The sequence below is a fragment of the Oculina patagonica genome, chromosome 1, assembly GCF_052425735.1.
Source record: "Oculina patagonica isolate OP01 chromosome 1, crgOcupat, whole genome shotgun sequence".
Lineage (NCBI taxonomy): Eukaryota > Metazoa > Cnidaria > Anthozoa > Scleractinia > Oculinidae > Oculina > Oculina patagonica.
Window position 1 is genome coordinate 10947574 of NC_135758.1, and position 22816 is coordinate 10970389.

General features: G+C 36.7%; 2 pseudogenes across 1 annotated transcript; both read left to right on the plus strand.

Annotated features, from left to right (window-relative positions):
• The first annotated feature begins 5891 nt into the window (after nucleotides 1–5891).
• Nucleotides 5892–6611, plus strand: LOC144651296 (uncharacterized; annotated as a pseudogene).
• An 8434-nt stretch (nucleotides 6612–15045) lies between these two features.
• LOC144656305 (WD repeat-containing protein 41-like) lies at nucleotides 15046–22604 on the plus strand (annotated as a pseudogene). The gene is made up of 14 exons (XR_013571291.1): nucleotides 15046–15063; nucleotides 15611–15751; nucleotides 16235–16297; nucleotides 16930–17041; nucleotides 17390–17458; nucleotides 17612–17722; nucleotides 18239–18393; nucleotides 19198–19259; nucleotides 19533–19602; nucleotides 20102–20172; nucleotides 20777–20834; nucleotides 20938–21019; nucleotides 21319–21387; nucleotides 22355–22604. The product of XR_013571291.1 is annotated as a WD repeat-containing protein 41-like (transcript).
• Nucleotides 22605–22816: the final 212 nt, after the last annotated feature.

Consider the following 22816-nt stretch of genomic DNA (forward strand, 5'->3'; position numbering starts at 1 on the left):
CTTAGACGCTGCCTACAACAACAAGGCGTATGCGCTGTTTTCAAGTCGGAAACTACATTAAGATCGCACCTAGTACGGCCGAAAGACGCCGTTGATCCGACTAAGCAAGATGGCGTTGTTTACAGAATTCCCTGTGAGTGCGGCAAAGTCTACATCGGTGAAACTGGAAGACCTATGCAAGACAGGATCAAATAACACGACCGGGAGATCCGACTCGCCCGTATCCAGACCTCCGCCGTTTCAGAACACACCCACAACACCGGACACTACCCGCTTTGGAATGAGGTAAAGTTTATTGATCGTGAACCACACTGGTACACACGCAGGGTCAAAGAGGCAATTCAGATAAGAATTCTCCCTAACAATATCAACAGGGATAGTCGAATTGAACCTCCCGAAGCATGGATGCCCACGATAAAAAAAAAACAACAACAACAACAACCACACCCCGGGCACAACATGCACCAGGAGAACTGAACGACAGCGGACCGCTGAGAAAAGAACAGCAAACCGGAACAGCGAGGATCGAAATGCACCATTCACAGCTGTTGAAAACCAACCAATCACAGATCAGCAGCGTGAATTATAAGGTAACACCTGACCAGTCGATCTTATCGCCTAATGAAGACTAGCAGAGTGCTGTCGAAACGTCGCAATCTACATCAAAAGTAACTAAGCCGTGAGACAAACGAAAAATACTTTATTAATATTGTACTCTACCACGATATTATTCATGATGTCAATCAAAAGCCTTTTTAGTCTCAAGGACAAAAACTTTCACAAGTCTCACGTCATCTACGAAGGAGAAAGTTCATGCGGAGAAAACTATTTAGGTGAAACAATGCGATATCTTGAAGTGCGAATAACTGAACATTCGAACATCTGCCACACCTCGGAACCAGCACGGCACCTTTTGGAAAACCCAAGCCACTCATTCCAGTGGAAAGTCCTTTGTTCGGCAAGATCCTACATTAAGAGAAAGATCATCGAGGGACTAATTATCCAACAAAAGAGCCCAACTTTGAACAAACAAGTCAATTGCTATGTTGCGCAGTTGTTCCTTTCGGGAATAACTTGAGTATAAAAACGATGTAAATCACGGACGGCTTTTAACCCTGATGATGATGACAAGTCGAAAACGTTTGGTTTCTTTTTAAAATTTTATAACTTTTTAGCCTTGTAAAAAATATTTTTACTCGTGATGTGTTTTGTTATAACCCCAAATGGAAATGAACGCTCTGTTGTCGTTAGTCTTCACCACTGAATTTTCCTTCGGCTGAGTGAGATCGACATAACTTTATTCATAGAAACTTATAACATTGCCCGATGTTTCGAATTTGCATTGCGATGTATCCTTTTTGTACGAGTATTTTTGTTTTTGTTTTAACCAATTTGCTTCGCTTTTCGTGTCGCACGTCCTGATCACGTGCAAGCCCAAGGTTCAAGCTGTTTTATAGTTTTGACAATCGTCACGTGATACGTTCTCTTCCAATGGAAAACTGTAATTCAGTTGGAGGTATAACAAAATGGTTTGATTGTCATATGATACTTCATTCAGTTATATTAGCTTCAAAATCAAGGCACATTTGGGCAGGAGTAAATATTGAGGCTGAGTACGTTGTCGACATTTTTTTAGAGTGATTGTCGCGTAACCAATATTGGCTACTGTATTATATAATAAATGATAAACACATTTCTGCGGTTAACTATCACAAAAGAACTTAGTATTGTGTTCCTGTTTTCCTATGATTATATAACAAACGGGTTTTCATTTTTTTTTTTTCAAAAGTCAACTAAAGGCGTAAAGCATATTTGCACCTTTACAGAGCAAACGCGGACCTAAATAAAGCCAGAACTTGTTTTCAATGTCCGATTAGGCTATTATATTGAATAAAGAATAATGACAGGCCTGCACGGACTCCCTACGTGATGTGGTGTAACTGTACATTACCTTCATATTTTAGCTCTAACGAGCATGTCTTTAAGAGATTTACCTCTTTTGTACGATATGATGGGAGGATCTTTGAAAATTGAGTTCAGCAAGGGCTGATTTTGTATTAAATCCCAGTTTTGCATAAGTATATTTTTAAGGTTACACACCAATGGGTGGTATGTTGTGACAAATGGCAAGATCTGTTTTTTTGATTTTGTTTTCTGTTGGAGAGCCGACTGTCTGTTGTTGAAATTTATCGTATCATTTTTTCGGGATATCCACGCGTTATGAGGCGTGATTTGAAGTTTGAGATACTATCTTCAAACGCTGTTTTATAAGAGTTTGTTCTTAGAAGCCTAAGGGCTTCACCTTTAATAAAACCTCTTTTCACGCCTGGTGGGTGGCTTGAGGTAAAATGTGTGAACTGAAAAGTTTCAGTCGGCTTGTAATGTGTACGGATATCAAGGATTGACTCATTTTTTAATCGCTCGCCTTTAAATATGACTGTGTCGAGGAATGTTGTTTCGTTCTCTGAAATCTCAGCCGTAAATTTGATCGTATTATGGAAATTGTTAGCTTGCTCGATAAACAGGGTAATTTCCTGTTTGTTGGAGTCCCAAAGTGAGAAAATGTCATCGATGTATCGTTTCCATTCTCTCGGTTTTATAATGCTTTGGCTTATCATTTTAGTTTCAATTTCCGCCATGAAGATGTTGGCAAAAGCAACTGCCATTTTAGTACCCATTGCGGTACCATGGGTCTGGAGGAAATTATTTTCCATAAATTGGAAAGAGTTTTCCTTAATTAAGGATAAGGCCAAGCATATCTTTAAGATAGTGGGACGGTATTGGAGGTTTATAGTTGTGAAATTTCTCGTATGCTTTGCATACTGTTGTGATACCCTCCTCTTGCGGTATATTTGTGTACAAGCTTGTAACATCCATAGATACTAAAATAGTATTTTGAGAGACTTTTGTCTTCTCTATAAAGTTTATGAAGTCTGTTGTATCTTTCAGATACGACTTCTGTTGTTGAGCGATAGGCTGAAGTAATTTGTCCACAAAAAATGATAATCTTTCTGTGGGGCCTTCACAGCCCGAAATGATTGGTCTTCCGACCGGATTTGGTTTGTGGATCTTTGTAAGGGTATAGAATATTGGGATTCTTGGAGGATTGCGTGTTTGAGAAAACCATTTTCTAGTCATGTCATCAATAAGGTTATTTTTGTGCAGTTGTGTGACAAGCTCGTTAACTCTTTGTAATGTTTCCAAAATATGAAGGTAATGTACAGTTACACCACAGCACGTAGGGAGTCCGTGCAGGCCTGTCATTATTCTTTATTCACTGATTGAGCTTATCCAGACAGGCCCCGTCCTTACAACATGTACAATTTGTACAACATAATATCCCGATAGCGCACGCTGTACGACCACAAATCGCCCTTTTCTTTAAAGACAAGGGTAGATATACACAACGTGCACATGCTGTAATAAATTTAAGCAGGCCACAAAGCCTGCCTTTAAAATTATTCACAAAAAATGCCTTCAAAACAAACACATCCGAGCTTTCAAAAAAGAGCGGATCGAAAATACCCTTACGTGATTGGTCGCTTTCAAAACAGAAAGAGCCAATGGCAACACGTTATTTTCGATCCCTATTACACAGCCTTACACATATATAAAGGTCACCCTTCACAAATTTCTACAGGAACGGAATTGAGATTTTTCTCTGCCATTCCTACAAAAAAATCTGTTGTCCAAATAGCAACTGAAGAGATTTGTACAGAATCGAAACCGCCGGTCTTGCTGGAGACCTCACATTAATTATCAAAGCACATTTTATAATGTCAGATATTGAAAACAACAACTTCCCACAACATTATCTCACACAATCTGAGATGAAGATGGACGACTTAGAGCCGCTAAAAACACCAGAGGGTTATCCTCCTCAAGAGGAATACGACCTACTGAACAACCACAAATACGAGATGGAGGATTCAGAAGAAGAAAGCCCTCCATCATCCCAGTACGAACCACGCCAAAAAGAATACCCGCAACAAAAAACGAAAGAGAACAGCCTGCCTAAAGGGACTAGCGAACGTCCAAACCGTAAACGCAAATACATGGACACAGTCTCGCTAGAGACGAACATTAAAAAATTAAAGGATTCCATCAAGAAACTGGAAAACCACATGAAAAACAAGACATGTCCCAAATCGTTCCAATACTCGGTCAGAGCTAACATCCCGCCGGATGAGACATTTCTTAAAGAAATCAGACAAATTAAAGAACAAGCTGAACAAAGCTTTGTCGCCGCTCTCTCGCGCTACCACAAAAGACGTTTGAAAAAACAAGAAAATAAACACAAGAAGGCTAAGCTCTACACAAAAACTAGCGCAAATGCTAGTACTGATGTAAATAGGTCGAAGCGAGATCAGTCGCACCCCGGGGGGGACTCGCATATGAAAGTGACGGGGATGCTCGTCGTCTCGCTTAGGGGTGTAAATTTCGGACTTTTGGTCTCGCTTAGGGTGTTCCGGGAAAAAACGCCCAAAACGCCACTATTTTTAGCCATAATGGTCTCGTTTAGGGTTACACACAAAGAAATATACAAATATCATTTCCATTCTTAGTTTTTTGGTATCTTTTAGGGGTCAACAAAAGCTTGAGCCACACCCAGATTGGTCTCTTTTAGGGGTTCTTTTCAAAATTTCCGACGAGCATCCCCGTCCCTTTCATATGGGAGTCCCCCCCCCCCCCCGGGGTCGCACTCGGCGAACGCAGAAAACATTGTGAACAACGATGTAAATAGGGTAGACAAAATTGAGCAAGATCTAACCGAAATCAAAGAATTACTGTTGAAAGCAAATGTGTTGCAGAATTCTGCAAACAATAAAAATGTTGAAGATTACAACTGCCTATTCTCTGTAAATAAAACCGCTGGTAAAGGGGTTGAAAATATAAAAGGGTGCAACGCAAATAATAGACGCAAACAGCGTAGAACAAACTTGGCTATTAAACGGATTGCCACTAAAAGAAACGCTAACTCTTGCAAGATTTTGAAAAATTCGCAAGACGTATGCGTCTCAAATACATTTTCCACGCAGAAAATAAAAAATCACATCCTTTCCACGTCAAATCTGACTGGGAACCACCGGTTCAAAACTCAGTTGCCCTGGAAAGCTACTTGGAGAGTGTCAAAATCCAACTCGCTGAGATCAAACCATCCGAAACTAAAAATAATCTGTCACGCAACGAACATAAAGCTCTTACAGAGCTTAAAAACAACACTAAAATCGTTATAAAGAAGGCAGATAAAGGCACGACCACTGTCATCATGAGCAAATGTGATAAAATAGACGAAGCTCAGACCCAACTCAACAACAGAGAGCACTACAAGCCTCTCGAAGATCCCATGATAATGGAAACATCACAAAGAGTTAACGAGCTTGTCACACAACTGCACAAAAATAACCTTATTGATGACATGACTAGAAAATGGTTTTCTCAAACACGCAATCCTCCAAGAATCCCAATATTCTATACCCTTACAAAGATCCACAAACCAAATCCGGTCGGAAGACCAATCATTTCGGGCTGTGAAGGCCCCACAGAAAGATTATCATTTGTTGTGGACAAATTACTTCAGCCTATCGCTCAACAACAGAAGTCGTATCTGAAAGATACAACAGACTTCATAAACTTTATAGAGAAGACAAAAGTCTCTCAAAATACTATTTTAGTATCTATGGATGTTACAAGCTTGTACACAAATATACCGCAAGAGGAGGGTATCACAACAGTATGCAAAGCATACGAGAAATTTCACAACTATAAACCTCCAATACCGTCCCACTATCTTAAAGATATGCTTGGCCTTATCCTTAATTAAGGAAAACTCTTTCCAATTTATGGAAAATAATTTCCTCCAGACCCATGGTACCGCAATGGGTACTAAAATGGCAGTTGCTTTTGCCAACATCTTCATGGCGGAAATTGAAACTAAAATGATAAGCCAAAGCATTATAAAACCGAGAGAATGGAAACGATACATCGATGACATTTTCTCACTTTGGGACTCCAACAAACAGGAAATTACCCTGTTTATCGAGCAAGCTAACAATTTCCATAATACGATCAAATTTACGGCTGAGATTTCAGAGAACGAAACAACATTCCTCGACACAGTCATATTTAAAGGCGAGCGATTAAAAAATGAGTCAATCCTTGATATCCGTACACATTACAAGCCGACTGAAACTTTTCAGTTCACACATTTTACCTCAAGCCACCCACCAGGCGTGAAAAGAGGTTTTATTAAAGGTGAAGCCCTTAGGCTTCTAAGAACAAACTCTTCTAAAACAGCGTTTGAAGATAGTATCTCAAACTTCAAATCACGCCTCATAACGCGTGGATATCCCGAAAAAATGATACGAACAACGCTGTCTGAAGTAAATTTCAACAACAGACAGTCGGCTCTCCAACAGAAAACAAAATAAAAAAAAAAACAGATCTTGCCATTTGTCACAACATACCACCCATCGGTGTGTAACCTGATGCAAAACTGGGATTTAATACAAAATCAGCCCTTGCTGAACTCAATTTTCAAAGATCCTCCCATCATATCGTACAAAAGAGGTAAATCTCTTAAAGACATGCTCGTTAGAGCTAAAATATGAAGGTAATGTACAGTTACACCACATCACGTAGGGAGTCCGTGCAGGCCTGTCATTATTCTTTAGTCAACAGGCGTAACACCTTTACAGAGCAAACGCGGACCTAAATAAAGCCAGAATTTGTTTTCAATGTCCGTTTAGGCTGTTATATTGAGCTTTTAAAGTACTTTGTTGACAAAGTTTTGATGGAGTCGCGTAACCGATATGCTTTAGCCTCTTTATGTTTTTTAAGAGACACAAGCACAACTCCTAGTCGGTCATAGGGTGAAGCTTCTTAATTTCTGTCACCGATTTCGTTTTTCATCGCAAGGGCTTTCTCGTGATATGCCCACATCAACACCAACAATTGTAAGGCCCGTTTTACTCCACGAAGTACTTCCAGTCAGTTAAATTTGACCCCCACAGGGTGTATTTTGTCTATGCTACGATGACAAACGTTTTTTTCTTAAATGTTATCTCTTTGTTTTTTTTTTGTTTTTTTTTTTTTGTTTTTTTTTGTTTTTTTTTATTGCTCTTACTGATTCATGCACACTACATTACAATACAATTACTGACAATTACTTACAAAGACGATTCTAACATTGCATACACTACAAACACGAAAAAAAAAAACAATACTATTGTCGCTAACGTAAAGCGCTACTCCTATTTAACAAAAGTTTTGATTGATTGCTAAGCTACTTCTATTTGACACTAATTATGCCCTATTTACAACAATGAAGATTAAGTAAAAGGACTTATTTAAAGATACAATAATTTCTCAAGAAAACTTAAGTATTTCCCATTTCTGTAGGTGAAATTTAAGCCTGTCCCTTTTCTTAGCGATACAATATTCAATGTGTTCAATATATTTAAGTTTAGCTATTAACTGAGGTAGGAGTGGTTTTGTTTTCCTGAGCCGATTAGCGTGGATTACTTGCTTACCAGCAATGAGAATATGATTGAGAAGAGTCCAATGAGGACTTTCTTTTGTAATACCTAGCAGAATTTCGCTGTCATTTAGCCTAGAAATGGTAATATTTAATTTATTTAACCAGTTAGTAGTATGCGTCCACAAATCTATGGTAAATTTGCAGTGTAAAAACAAATGCTCGAGAGATTCTTCGTACTCTCCACAAAACGTACATAACGAGGTACCTATTAGCCTCATTTTATTCAACAATTTGTTAGTATATATTATACGATTAAGAATTTTAAATTGAAACATTCTTGTTTTAATGTCTAAAGTCACTTTTTGTGGCATTAAATAAATTTGATTCCAGTCAAGATTTTGATCATCAAATAAAGAGTTGTATTTTAATCTTGCAGTAGGATGGACGTGTATGTTCCCTATCAGAATCCAGTACAGTCTTTTGCTCGTGAGTTCACTGAGCTTAATTTCTTCATTATTACAATTGAGCACAAACTGAGTTAAATCCAAAATTTTGGTGGTGCTCTGCTCTTGCGCATCAGGGGGTTGTGGATTTTTCGAGTTTATCAAGACTCTCCATGCGTCTGGAAGTGCTTTTGACAGACCAAGGATTAAGAAATAATTGTTAAAATTCAGCCCTTTTTCTCTAAAGAAATTCCAAGTTTTTAATTTGCCGTTCGGGAGAAGGATATCTTTTATCTTTATAATTCCAGCCATATATGATTTTTTGCAAAATTGAGGTTTGCCCCCAATACGCAGAAATTGATTGTTCCATAGTATTTGATCCATGATGACGTCTCGGGAGGACATTTCTTTAGTATTGACTGTCGCCCAGGTCTCAAAACACTCGCGATAAAATTTAGGAAGGTGTTTAGGTAGATCAGCACCATTATAATTACAATGAAGAAGGAATTTCTCGCCGTGATCTTTGAGAATCCTTGATAAAATAAGTTTCCAAGGGCTATGATAGTTCTCAGTATACTTCTTTATGCAAATGATTCTCTGAGTTTTGATTGCAGACTCCACGTGAGGCATTTTCAGACCGCCATCTTTATAATCGCTGATCAGAGCTAAGCGTTTGATTTTATCTTTTCCGTTCCATAAAAAATTAAACATCACAGAATTAACCTTTTTCAAAAAATCTTTGTCTAGATTTAATACGGAAGCACGGTACATGAGTTTTGGCATTGCGAATGTTTTAATGATTTGAATCTTGCCGAACACAGTTAGATTTCGCCATTGCCAACCATTTAAGGTTTTCTTTAAAGATTTAAGTATTGCTTGAAAATTAAGTTCATGTTTTAGGCGAGAATTATACGTAAAATAAATTCCCAGAATCTTCATTGGTTCATTAACAGTTTCTATACCCAAGTTTTGTTTACAATTATGGCTACTCCCGAGCCAGTAGGCCTCCGTTTTGTCTTTGTTTAATTTCAAGCCTGAACATTTTTCGAATAGTCCCAGTGTACTGAACAAATGTTCTATGGAGGCTTTGTTGTGTACAAATGTTGTCAAGTCATCAGCAAAGGCTGCAAGTTTTACCTCTATATTACCAACTTTAATTCCTTTAATACGAGGATCACTTCTTATTTTAATTAATAGTAGTTCCAACACTATGATGAACAGATACGGTGACAACGGGTCTCCTTGTCTAACACCTCTTTCAACATTGAACAATGGCGTCGAAAAACCATTGTTTGTGACACAACTGGATATATTAGAATAAAAAACAGAGATCCATTTAACAAAAGATTCACCAAGATTAAACGATTTTAATGCTTTTAGCAAAAAATTCCAGCTTATAGAATCGAATGCTTTTTCAAAGTCAATTGCCACCATTAACCCAGGTATCTGGTTAATTCTCGTGTATTCCATGATGTCTTCGATTGACCGGACCGCATCGAAAATAGTTCTGCCTTTGACATAAGCATATTGGTCCCCGTTTATAATAAAAGGCAATACTTTTTCTAATCGCAATGCTAATGCTTTCGAAGCTATTTTAGTGTCAACATTTAATAAAGAGATAAACCGCCAGTTTTTTATATAACGTCTATCCTTTCCTTTCTTCTCAATAAGTCTTCTTATTGCTTGTTTTTGTGAATTAGACAATTCGCCGTGTAGGTAAGAAAAATTCAAGGAATCGGTCATAAGTTGGCCAAGAAGATTCCAGAACTTTTTGTAAAATTCTGGTGTTAACTTTACCTTGGTCTTGAAACGAAAATATCATGACCTGTATACTAATACTAAGTTACGTTCATAAAATAGAATAACTCACTTAAATGAGCAGTCCGCGTCAAGAAAACAGGTATTAAAGCATTCCTTCAAAATAACAGACATGCAAATATCACACAATTAGCCCGGGGCACGTTTTAATACATTTTGATTTTCGACAGTGGGCATTCGTTGGAAAACACCATTTAAGTTAACACTCTGTGCTGCATAGTAGCCGGAGTGTACTAAATTGAATTTTAGGACTGAGACTACACAAAGGAAACAAACGATAACGGCAAAGGCTAATGACCACAATAGCTCTACATAGAATAGCGAAATTCTAGTTTCTATTTGGAGGTGAACGCTGTATTCAGGATAGTTGTGAAACCGAACCTAAACTGATCCTGATAATCACGAGATATCCGCCGTCGTGGTTAAAAAACTTCATTAAGGAGTTTAACAAAGAAAGGCCATGTTGTTGTGGTAAATAATAAAAGTGAAACAGCGAACGAACGGTAATATTCAATTACATGCCTCATAGTTAATTAAGTACTAAGTACTACATAATTTTAAAACAGCAAATGTTATATCGAACTACAGGCTAGGTCTACTAACACTTTTTAATTCGCGTGGATTCGGACATACCGAAATATATGTTCGATTAAGTTCGATTGCTTTAAACTTGTTGTACGGTTCAATTAAGTTTGAACGGAGTCCAGTGAACACATGAAGATTCGATTTCGTTCCTTTGCTTTATAAGCACGCCGTGAATAATAATAATAATAATAATAATAATAAAAAAAACATGAAAGTACGAACTCACCTTTCTTGTAGCGTGATCAGAAGAATAAATCAATATTTGTCAGCAACAGCGATCTTCCGGCTTATAAAACAAAGATAGAAATTAAAGAAAATTCTGGTTATGTCCGAATGATCTGCATATAGCCAGCTTTGCATACAAACATTTTACACCAAAGTACAGTTCGCGTGACTTATGTATGTATTACGACTTTCACTCACGCGAATCGGAACTAAATGCTGCTGCAGCCTCAACTAGATACTGTTTTGTGTCATGGCCGATTATATAAAAAATGTTCAAACATGTCTGCCATGGCGGAAGTTTGGTCTCCGCAGAATAAATGTGACGACGCTAAGCCAGTGAAGGTGGGGCGGCGGCGTGTTTGTGTGAGGGGGAGGGCTGGTGTGTATGTGCGTGTGGGTCGGGAGGGGTGTAAGGTGTGGGGTGAGGCAGTGCAAGAAACGCGAACAGGCGCGGATCCAGTGTGGAACCACAACCTTTTTGGGTGGTCCGGGGGCAATAATTTGGATTTTAACTCTCTAAAGTCCCCTCTCCTGGTTTTTGAGTCATTCAGACAGGGTATTAGCCAGTTCCATTCTCCTCGGATGAAGCCTTGTAAATCAGCGGATTATTTCATTAAAGTCAATTCCCATGTTGCAGTAGATATGGAGCAACGCGAGTCCTGTCAATCATGTGATCGCGTGTCCGCCGTTGGAAAGTCACTGTAGACAGCGACAAGTGTTTTTCAGTTGGAAAATTTCAGAGCGTGTCTTATGCCTGGAAATTGGGGAAAAGAAAAAATATTAATTTGTCCAAACCATTTTACAGATTTCAACTTGAAAAGTTTTTTTTTATTAAAATGTATGTTATTGATTATAAAAATCTGACCGATATTCGTAAAACGGTGGAAACCGGTGTGGTTCAGCGCCAGAGGAACGTGAAGAGATCGAAAGAAAAAGACAGAGGACACAGCGGAGAAAAAAAGAAAGATAAGATCGGGAATTTTACTGTCGGAGTTCGGGTTCAGGAGCCAAAAATCGCTGCAGAAAAGAATTCTCCCTGAAAATTTGATAACAAACATGCTCAGGTTTATACACCTGATTGAAGAAACGTTGACCCGTGAAAAGCCTAAACGATAAACGATGCGACCCAAATGTTTACTGGGAAATCGGAAAAAGTAATCGTCTTCTGTGACAGAATGAACATTACCGTACGACAGGTTGCATAAATCATGCTTTTATAGAAAAATTGAAAATATTACCTTGATTATAAATAAATGGAATACTACTAAGCTTACCAATGCTGTCTACCCACAATCCCATTCGGTCTTATCGTTCATAGTTTGAGCTTTTTACGGGTCAACATTTCTTCAATCAGGTATATATGGCACATTCCACTGTAATGGAATAAGGGACTGTTCATTATATAATGGGTATAGCATGAAGAGCGTAGGCCTTTCTCGATTATGCTAGCAATTTTTTTCGGCATTTTTTGGGGAAAACGAGCATTTTTTTACGTTTTTTCTTGAAAAAGAATTGCTAGCATTTTCTGTCATTTTTCATAACTGTGATCCAGATTTCAGCACTCAGAACTCAGAAGGAAAATAAAAATTCCTAAAGTTTCACAATTTTGATTACTTAATTTGATTGTTTTCTGTCTGTTTTGACTGTTTGTGCGTTGTGTTACTTGTGTACTTGTGTTACTTGTTTGTGTACACCAATGGAAAAAAGGTATGGGTGGTCAGCGGGTAACTCTTTCTCTTACTCAGCCGAGATAGTGTCGGAAACGAACTTGCAAGATAGACCATGGTAGTGCTTCAAATATGACTGTTTACATGCTGTTGGCTGGAAAAGTTTTAATTCTGACCCAAAATTTATAAACAAACAATTATTAAGTATCACCTGTTGTTGATATGAGCATATAATGTGAAAGTTTGTACGTTTTGTTTGAAATAAAACAAAGCATTCTTTGGAATTCAAGTGGCATTTTTTTAAGAAATCAGACATTATTTTGGTATTTTTTTTTTTTGGCTTTATGCGAGAATTTCTAGTAGCATTAAATGCCAGTTTTACTAGCATAATCGAGAAAAGCCTAGAAGAGCGGCTGGTGGAATATGATGGATAGTCGCTGTACATAACACTCCCCTCACCCTCACATCACCCTTTCTTACTTTATAATATCAGATAAAATTGCAGTTTTAAGTAATAATAGCTAATAATAATACTAAGAATTAGCCTATTGGGCTATTACTACTATCACTATACACAAACAGTAATCATGAAAAGAACGAGTAAGTCTAAAAATTGTATGCATAAATTATTAAAGATGAATTCCAGTTCGTACTGCACAATCTCGTCTGCAATGTTTATGTGAGCCTCACACGAAGGAATTTTTACTAATCACTAATGCCGTTTTTGCACCAAACCCTTTAATTTGTTGTACATTTTAGTGACACACTTAGTGTGAACTAAGAGCCGTACTTCTTTACCTCAATAGAAACACATAGCAATGACAATTTTATCCATTTTCTATCAAGTTATAGAAACTTATGAAAGTAAATTGGGAGATAGTGTATCTCAAGTCGAAAAGTTGTTGACACACTCGCCTGTGGCTCGTATTCTGCTGACATTTTCATTCTTCCAAACTTAGTCTTGTCTTCCCCTCATGTTTCTCAGCTAACTCAATAGAAACGCAAAAATTCTTTTTTTTTTTTTTTTCATACAAGAAACTATAATTATTACATATACTTAAGCAATAGACCGCGCTTTCTAGGGCTTTACTGGCATAATAAAACCACGCAGGATGTTGGGAGAACATGAGAAAAGCTTGTAAATCTCGAGCCGCAGGCGAGTGATTTACAAGCTTTTCGAGTGTTCTCCCAACATCCCGCGTGGTTTTATTATTTTATATTATTATTTACTTTACTATTAAATAGGGCTCAAAGGGCAGTAGTGATTTTTGGCTGAAAATCCACATTGCCAAAACTACTCTAAATTTCCCAGGTAGGTTTGTTTACGTCCACAAAACATTGTTCTGTTTTTATTTCCACTGGGTTTTGCTTCATTTTTGAGAAATGTCTAGTCAACATCTTTTGGTCAGGAGTTCCTTTGTTACAATTAAACAAAGGAATTCCTAAAGACGCCGACTGGAAAAACCCAGTTATTTGCACACGTTATTTCTCAGAAACAAAACAGGAACCAGTGAAAATAAATAAAGGTGATGATGATTAACACATGTCAACAAACCCGCACGCAAAATTTGGAGTTTCCTTTGCAATGTTCATTCCTTGCCGGAATCACTAATGCCGTTTTTGCACCAAACCCTTTAATTTGTTGTACATTTTAGTGACACACTTAGGGTGAACTAAGAGCTGTACTTCTTTACCTCAATAGAAACACATAGCAATGACAATTTTATCCATTTTCTATCAAGTTATAGAAACTTATGAAAGTAAATTGGGAGATAGTGTATCTCAAGTCGAAAAGTTGTTGACACACTCGCCTGTGGCTCGTATTCTGCTGACATTTTCATTCTTCCAAACTTAGTCTTGTCTTCCCCTCATGTTTCTCAGCTAACTTTTTTTTCATACAAGAAACTATAATTATTACATATACTTAAGCAATAGACCGCGCTTTCTAGGGCTTTACTGGCATAATAAAACCACGCAGGATGTTGGGAGAACATGAGAAAAGCTTGTAAATCTCGAGCCGCAGGCGAGTGATTTACAAGCTTTTCGAGTGTTCTCCCAACATCCCAAGTGGTTTTATTACGCCAGTAAAGCCCTAGAAAGTGCGGTTTATTGCTTTTATGAAATTACTATAGAAAACTTTCGTCAAAGACATAGGAATCTATTTTATTTTTCGTGATCAAATGTCTTATTCTCAACAAGTTCATCGGATGACGCGGTAAACCAATCACAGCGGCTGAAAGAATAAAACACAGGTTCAGCTCCGCACTCAAAATTCACGGATCGACGAGCAAAAACGTTCAAAAGTTGTCTTAAAGCTAGTACGAAATTTATTCAACGATTTTAAAGTTCTTTGACGTGGAAAACTAGCAAATTGTGGCCAGAGTCATTCATCGCGAAAGTGAGAGACTGCACGGAAACTTTGCATGCAAGTTTACAAACTTCGCAGACTGACGAAGGTATTGAGAATAAAGGTTAGTTCCACAAACTCTGCTTTAGAAATTTGTTATGATTTTATTTATTCCGTATTCTTTCGTTTTCGCCGAATAACAGACTTGGCAGAAAGCACTGAAAGCATATAAAACTAAAATTATAATTCAAGCGCGAGGACTCAGCGTAAGTTTCTGCCATCAAAATAATTCAAGTAAGCTTTCATCGCAACCAATTTGATGCAGTTTTAATTCCTTTCAAATAACATTTCCGAGTAAATGTTGAATGGAACGATATCTATGTTTCACTTTTTAATATTTTTCCAGTCCGATGAAAGCTGACCTGTTTATTGTGTTCCTTCTCATTTGTTTGTCTCTGCGTTTTCATTTTTTTCTCTAGTTACTTCGCTCCAACTGTGGTGAGTGGGAAAATTTATTTTTGTGATCCACCCTCAGTAAATTTTCACAATGAGAACCATATCCTCCGTTTTAACAATCAGATAGACCAAAAGAAGATATTAATCTAACGTTAATTTTTCGTCCTTATGCGTAATCGAGCGTAGTGCGACCATGTCGGGACGGAAGCGGGACTTTACCGGTACAATAGTACATTAGGATTTTTTGAACAATTTGACCAATCAGAGCGCGCGTAGTATTTGAGTTATTTTATAAATTCAGATAAGGAAGCAGGGGTGGATCCAGGATTTTTCTTAGGAGGGGGGTACACTACTCAGGAATGGCATAAAGTCTTGTGACAAAAACAAGTTTCACCAGTAAAAGTGAATACCAAGCCGCAGGTCATCTCCGGGAGGGGTGCGCACCCCCTGCACCCTCCCCCTAGATCTGCCCCTGGGAAAAGTTCTCCTCTGCAGGTCATTTTATTTTGTGCAAGAACTTTTGAAGTTGACTAATTATTAACTAAAAAATGCACAGCTTTAACTATTCATTCAATTTTTCTTTTCACAGACTGGAAAACGTCTTAGTGTTCTCAGAGGTCACTCGCGACCCATTAAATGCATGCTTCTATTGCACCAGAGACAGGAATATCAGAACGAAGACATAGCTACCACTCTCCTGCTGACTGGCTCCTCAGAGAGAGCCATTTTAGTATCCTTGCATTAATTGCTTGCTGTCTTCATTCAATGGCAAATTTGTAGCTCTATGTAGGTGTTTCAACAGGGCACATTCATTTTGCAATTATTTCATGTTGCACCAATTCCAAATGGAAATCAATCAATTAAACATCTTGTAATTAGTTGAAATTGCAAGCTACCTGAATTGTGTTTGAAAATGGTGTAATTGCAGTCAAGTGGTGACATACAATCCTCATGTAGTTTCTTTTTGGTTTAATTGACTTTCACTCTGACTGTTTTTTCGATGTTACTTTATGAAATGACTAGTAAAGTGACAATGAATAAACAGTCATTTTCAAGCCACAAAGAAACTATACATGTACAGTAGCTGTACAGTACAGTACAGTAACATTATTTATATTATATTAATATTATTTATATGAACAATTAGTCAAGACCAGATCTTACACACTTTACTTTTCTTAACCCTCTCTGTTTTTCTGGTGGCTTTCAAAAGGTTTGGGATGTAGATGATGGTCAATGTCTGCACACAATCACAGAACATGGTGGCTCTGTGAAGGTCTGCATGCATTTTATAATTAGACAGTTTTTTATTAATAATAATTATCTCCATGTCACTGAGTGGGTCAGAGAAGGAGGTTTAGGATAGAGGTACTACAAGTCCTATGCCGTACGTACTTAATAATTAATTTATAAAATTTTATGGATGGGCTGCATTGAGACAATGTGACCTTAACCTTGCTAAGCATATTTCTTGGTTTCTGGATCATAATTGAAGTGATTATGGGAGTATTTTTTTTAATCTTACTACTTCCCCCCTGGATGGGATGCTAGTCTATCACAGAGTTTTATGCCCAGCATTAAGCTTGGTAGAACCAATTAATATACCTGGACAAAAGAAGGCACTGTGTGAGTAAAATTTTGTTTCTTGCACAACGGCAATATGCAGTGATCCTGGTCAGAGCATGAACCCTGAGACTGCCAATTTCCATTTCTGACATTTTATCTTTATTTAGAGGTTGGTCACAGGACATCCAGCTACGAATGGCACTATGATTCTTGACTAGTTATGTACTCTGGAGTACAATACTTAAGCGTTATGCCTTTTATTTGTTTGTTTGGTTGATTGATTTTTTGTTTGTTTGTTTGTTTATTTAGTTATTGTTTTGTTTTTGTTTGTTTGTCACATAGTGTTTGGTTAACATGAAAGAGCACAAGATTTTCTTCTCTGGTGGTCAGGACCTGTGTGTTTGGAATGAGAAAGGAGAGATGCTTGACAAAATGGCAAGAAATAGTGAACACTGTATGTCTTATTAAAGAGTGACTTCAAAGGCATTGGTTGTTAAAGTCTGCCTTTTTTCTTCGTTTTGAAAACCAAAACTAACGAAAAAATAATGCTTAAAATGTGCATTACCTGTAGCTTCTTTTTAACAGAACAATCCAAAATTTAATTAAAAGTATTTCCATTCCTGATGCTTACAGTTTATTTTCAGGATACTGGTAAAAATTAATGAATGAAGTGAGAACATATATACTATATACAAGGCTAAATTTTAAGAGTTAAAAATGGTAAAATTAAAATGATAAAACCAAAGAACAGATATTCCTATTTGTTAATAATTCTATCATTTTACGGCCTCTTCAATTTCAGCTGATATTCACTCTTTGCTGCCAATAAAAAATAACAGAATAGTGGCTGCCTCCAATAAATCTTCCCTTGGTAAGGTTGAGTTTCTTTTTAAGCAGAAACAAAATTATTATTAATAAAAATTTAGTATATTTATACTTAATTGTTTAGTTGTTTATGTAGCCATCTACTGCTCAGCCTGACAGAATTTTAAATATTGATAAAAAAATAGATTGTTTTTTACAGTAGTGTACTCTGTGGTGAGACCTGCAGATTATTCAGAAAAACTCAAAATAGTGGAATTCAAGAAACTTTCAACACACAGGGAATCAATTAGATGCCTGATCAGTGTAGCAGGTTTGTCTAGTCTGAGTTGTTTATTTAATTTAATTAAAAAATGTCTTGGTGATGTTACGTGCAGGGCAACTTGGGAAAGAGTCAATGGGTCTGGAGTTACTGTTGGCTCATTGAAGCAACCTGCCTCTCTAAACTTGTCAAATAAATTAGCATCCATAAATTGAAAAATGTACATGTATGCTAAGTATGGTTCAATTCTTGGTGTGCGAAATTTACTCTGCGTAAGAAGACAAAAACATCACAGGGTTAACTACATGTAGATGCACCTCATATTTTGCGCCCAATAAGAGACTGGTACTAGTCCGAAGGTGATAACTTCCCGGGCAGTTACCTAACAGCACTCTAGTAAACTAATCCATCATGCTAACTGACTGCCTCTGCATTTCCAAGGTTGAGTATGAGCTATCTAGCAATCAAATCAAGCTTTTCCGGTCAAATGCAATTGAATGTTTTAGTTATCATAATGGTGTATATCGTATAACAAATTAATTTTAAATGTATTTCTCTCACTTCTAGACAGTATGTTTGCTTCTGCATCGTTGGACGGAGTCATTGTTCTTTGGAGCTCTCATAGCTTATCTTACACGCATCAGTTTAACTTTGTTAAGAACTATGAAGGGCCGAATCACACTTATCCTGCTAGTGCTCAGCATGTGTTCACTGTAGATCAGGTATGATAGTTATATATGTATTTATAAACTTGTTTCTGTAAAGTAACCAAATGTCATTTGCAGTACTTACATGTACATACAGTAAGTGTGTTATAACTGTTTTATTCAAGCACTATGACCAGTAATTTCTCAAGCATACCCAGCAGTAATGTGCAAATGAATTGCTTGTTTGGTTACAAGCTGGCAATTGTTAACTTATGTTAACAAAACAAACACAGGGCTTTGCAATACAGTAAACACCCGCATATAAGAACACATGATTTCGGAGGTCAGGCTGATCGGGTTCTTATTTAATGGGTGCTTAGTGACAAATCAGCCTCAAAGTGTTCTTAAAATGTTCTTAAATTTCTATATTAGTAATACTACCCAAAAATGCCCGTAGATGTAAAATTAGCATAAATTAATAAATATTCTTTGATTTTAATGATTGATCACAATCAATACTGTATCATTGAGTCTATAGATAAGATGACTGGCTGTCCTTCATTATAGGTAATGATGAATAAAATCACTTGTTTTTTATGTAATTATGACGCCTTTTCCATTTTATAAGAACATGCTGAATTTTTCAGACTGATCTTGTTCTTATAAAACTGGGGCTTTATTGGCCAAATTTCAGCCTGGTGTTCTTAATCCATTTGTTCTTATATGCGGGTGTTTACTGTATACAAATCTGCATGACTGTAAAAATGGTTGATAGCAATCAACAAAAAATCAGCCAAAAATCAATTGGTTAGCAGTATATCCCATTTAAAATAAGCTATTACTGTTTTTTTCTTTTCTTTTCTTTTCTTGTTTTTGTAGCGATATATTAATATTTTTTGCTTCAATTGGTCATGGATTTTTCCTGTTTGATGCAATGTCAGGTACATCCTTGCATTGATAGTAAATTAATTATATTTTTTTGACATGTTTTAATTAACTCAAGCAACTTATTTACTTCTTCAAATTTTCTGAACTTTCCAGTTGTTATTCTCCTGAAACGGGGTTGACACAATAAAGAGAGTAAAAACTGTTTATATATTGAAATTGAAGCATATTATTTTTTCATGATAAAATTGTTGTTGTTGTTGTTGTAAGTTGTTGTTGCTGTAATGTAGGTGTTGAATAACAGTCTTTGTTGTTACTTATCATTGTAGGAAATTGCCTTGCCAAAGTCACAAATGCACATCATGGGAAAATAATTCATTCTGTTCTGTTGTGTGATGGGTAAGATTTTTGTTTGCTTGTTTGTTTATTTCTTATGTCTTTTTCCCTCTTCAAACTAGGCTTTGCTACCTACACTGTAGACACTGTACATCTACTTTTAGACATGACACAAGCATAAAAATAATATTACAGAGTGAAAAACGAAATCCTTCAGAGCTGATTGACGTATGTTCCGTCATTGCAATTTCACCTGTAAAGCTTTCTAATGACTGCTAAATAAAATGTGCAGAATAACCCTTTCCTATACAGAAAGTTCCACTATACCTTACAATAATATTATAACAATACATCGAGTAAGAATTTAGTTTATTTTAAGTCGAGTTTATTTAATTCGAATTAGAGTTTATCTGTCTATATGGGACTGGGATTATTGTTTCTTAAAGGATGGGTTTCTCTGTCTCTTCTTAATCACCAAACAATGCAATGCAGCTTAGGTCTCCAAATTACTAATAAATAAATAAATAATTAATAAATAAATAATCTTTGTTTCTGTTCATAGTTACATCCTGGCCACTTGCTCTGAAGATGGCTCTGTTAGAATTTGGGGTTCTCCGAATCCCCTTTTAGTCTGTAAGTGATTCACTCTCTAAAATTCAAACTACAGTGTTGTTAACAATTCATTGCGATTCGTTTCAACACTCAGTTGAACACATAATTTACGTACAAAACTAAGTCCAGTTGTTTGGTAACAGAAGGTTTGAATGTAACCCGAGTAGGTGTTATTATTACTATACTAGTAGTAACGATTACAAGTTCAGTTAATGTTCTTTATTTACTTGAAAACGCTCTTACAGATTTTTCTAAAATTTTGTCAACAGTTAGTAAATCTACTAAACTTTAACATATCAAAAAATAAACACCAAGAGTCAATCTAGATTTCGCGAAAATCAAGCTTGTTTGAGAACAAAAGAAACATCAATCGTTGCTATGGTAACCTTTGTGACTAAGTGACGGGTAAAAAATTAAAATTTGGTCATATTTGATCATTATGGCGTATTTTGGAAAAAATCGAAAATTGACTTCCTAGATAATTTTAATTTTCAAAACAACCACCCTTCCTGTAAAAAAAACTACATCGAGCCTTCTTAATGTTCTGGGAGGAAAATGCCCGAAGTTTTGGCATTTTTTTTGTTTAATTTTGTCTTCATGTTTATGGCGCTTTGTATCTCAAAAGGTGATGGCTCTGAGTTGAAACCCTTCACTTTGCAAGTAGAAAGATTTCTTGGTAAAAGGTAATATAACATCCAATGGATTGCAATAAGTTTCGTGCATGTTTCCCCATTCTCATCTCTTCTCGTCTCTTCCTTTTTGTGTTATATTTCCTTTCTCTTTCAGTATTTCAGAAATTCAAACTTTAAAAACACCAATGATTCCAGCTCTTCTTGGGGAGTGTCTTGCTCACACTGGCGCTATTAATGTAAATGAAGCAAATTTCTATTTAAATCCTATGGACTTAGGGGGAGTGGGTAACAGGGTCCCCTACAGCGTTGCTTTAGGTTACTTCACTTCCCAAGATTCTGATACACTTCGATCTCTCCAAATGCGGCATTGAAACTTTATCTTGCTGCACTATGACCTAGATTTTCTAAGACAGGTTACTAAAGCAAAAACCCTATCCCCAAACAGGTTCTGTACCAAACCCATGCCATCCAATTGGTACTTCTGATTAGCTACCAACCGTACCATAATAACGTAACAAAACTACTTCTTTTTAAGATGGCGTTAAATCTTGGTGAGGAGGGTTTTGCTTCATGTGGATGTGATGGCCTTGTTGTCTTGTGGAAGGTACTTGATATGATCTTATCCTTACCCTCCGCCTATAGAAAATTTGCTGTTATCGTGTCTAGAGCTATAGGCACGGGAACACGACAGTCATCGAGCTGTTTTGAAAAGCAGATCGTCTCCTCGCAACGGCTTGTACTTCAATAGTTAAACATTTCAAATGGAAATATCAGCTGCCTCAATATACATTTCGCCGATAAAAGGTTAAAATAAAACTTAAGGTAAAAGCTGTTAAAAATTGATTCTTTTAAGCTGTTAAAAATTGATTCTAAACGTTTTCGATCTGTTCGATCATCATCAGAGTGAAAAAATCTGCATACGCTCATCGTTCTTATAGTTCAGATAACACCAGTTATGTAATAATTAATGTGGCAAACACGCAAGACGGAATCAATATTCAAGTTAAAAGACAAAATCACACACCCGTCACACGTCATCTACAAAGGCAAGTGTAATTGTGGAGTAACATACATTGGCGAAACAGCACGCAACCTCGAGGTTCGTGTTAACGAACATTCAGATGTCAATAAGCAGTCAGAGCCAGCCAAGCACATCAGAAAACACCCTAATCACAAGTTCACGTGGAATGTTTTAACCACTGCCCACTCGTGGTTAAAAAGAAGAATAAAAGAAGCATTCTACATTGCACGCTACCACCCTGAACTAAACAAACAAGTGCAATCACTGGACCTCACCTTGTTCCCAATGGGAACGGGTATTACATAACTGGTGTTATCTGAACTATAAGAACGATGAGCGTATGCAGATTTTTTCACTCTGATGATGATCGAACAGATCGAAAACGTTTAGAATCAATTTTTAACAGCTTAGAATCAATTTTTAACAGCTTTTACCTTAAGTTTTATTTTTTTTCAGCTGCCTCAAGTTTCATTGTTCATGAACTTTTCATTTTTTTATATAGCATTTTTTCTTGTTGTTTATCTGTAACGTCTGTACACCTATTTTGTAGGACGGTGTATTGGAGAAGAAGAGAAGAAATGAAATGGTTCGAGACATATTGTTGTCAATGGAGAATGCACCATGAAGACTTCTGTGCAGTTACATCATCATGCTGGGGTGAAACCAGAAACCAAGTGTTTGAAACACGAAAGGAAATAGAGCATTTCTTATAAAACAATTGGGTGTTTTATTTCAGCAAAACAAACTGCTATTTTATATTTCAAACACTTGTTCCTTTAAAGGGACTTTAAAGCTTTTTTTGATAAAATTATTATAGAGAGAGAACAAAAAAGTAAATAATTTTATAAATTGAGAAGAATTTCTAGGGAATCAAAAAGTCTTATCTTTTTAATCGTAGCATTAAAACTTAAAATTAAAACAATAGAGTGGGAAATTGAATTTGGGCAAAATTTGGGCTGGGGAATGGGATTTTGTACATTTAGAATCTTGCAGTTTATTCGCCCCCTGGTTT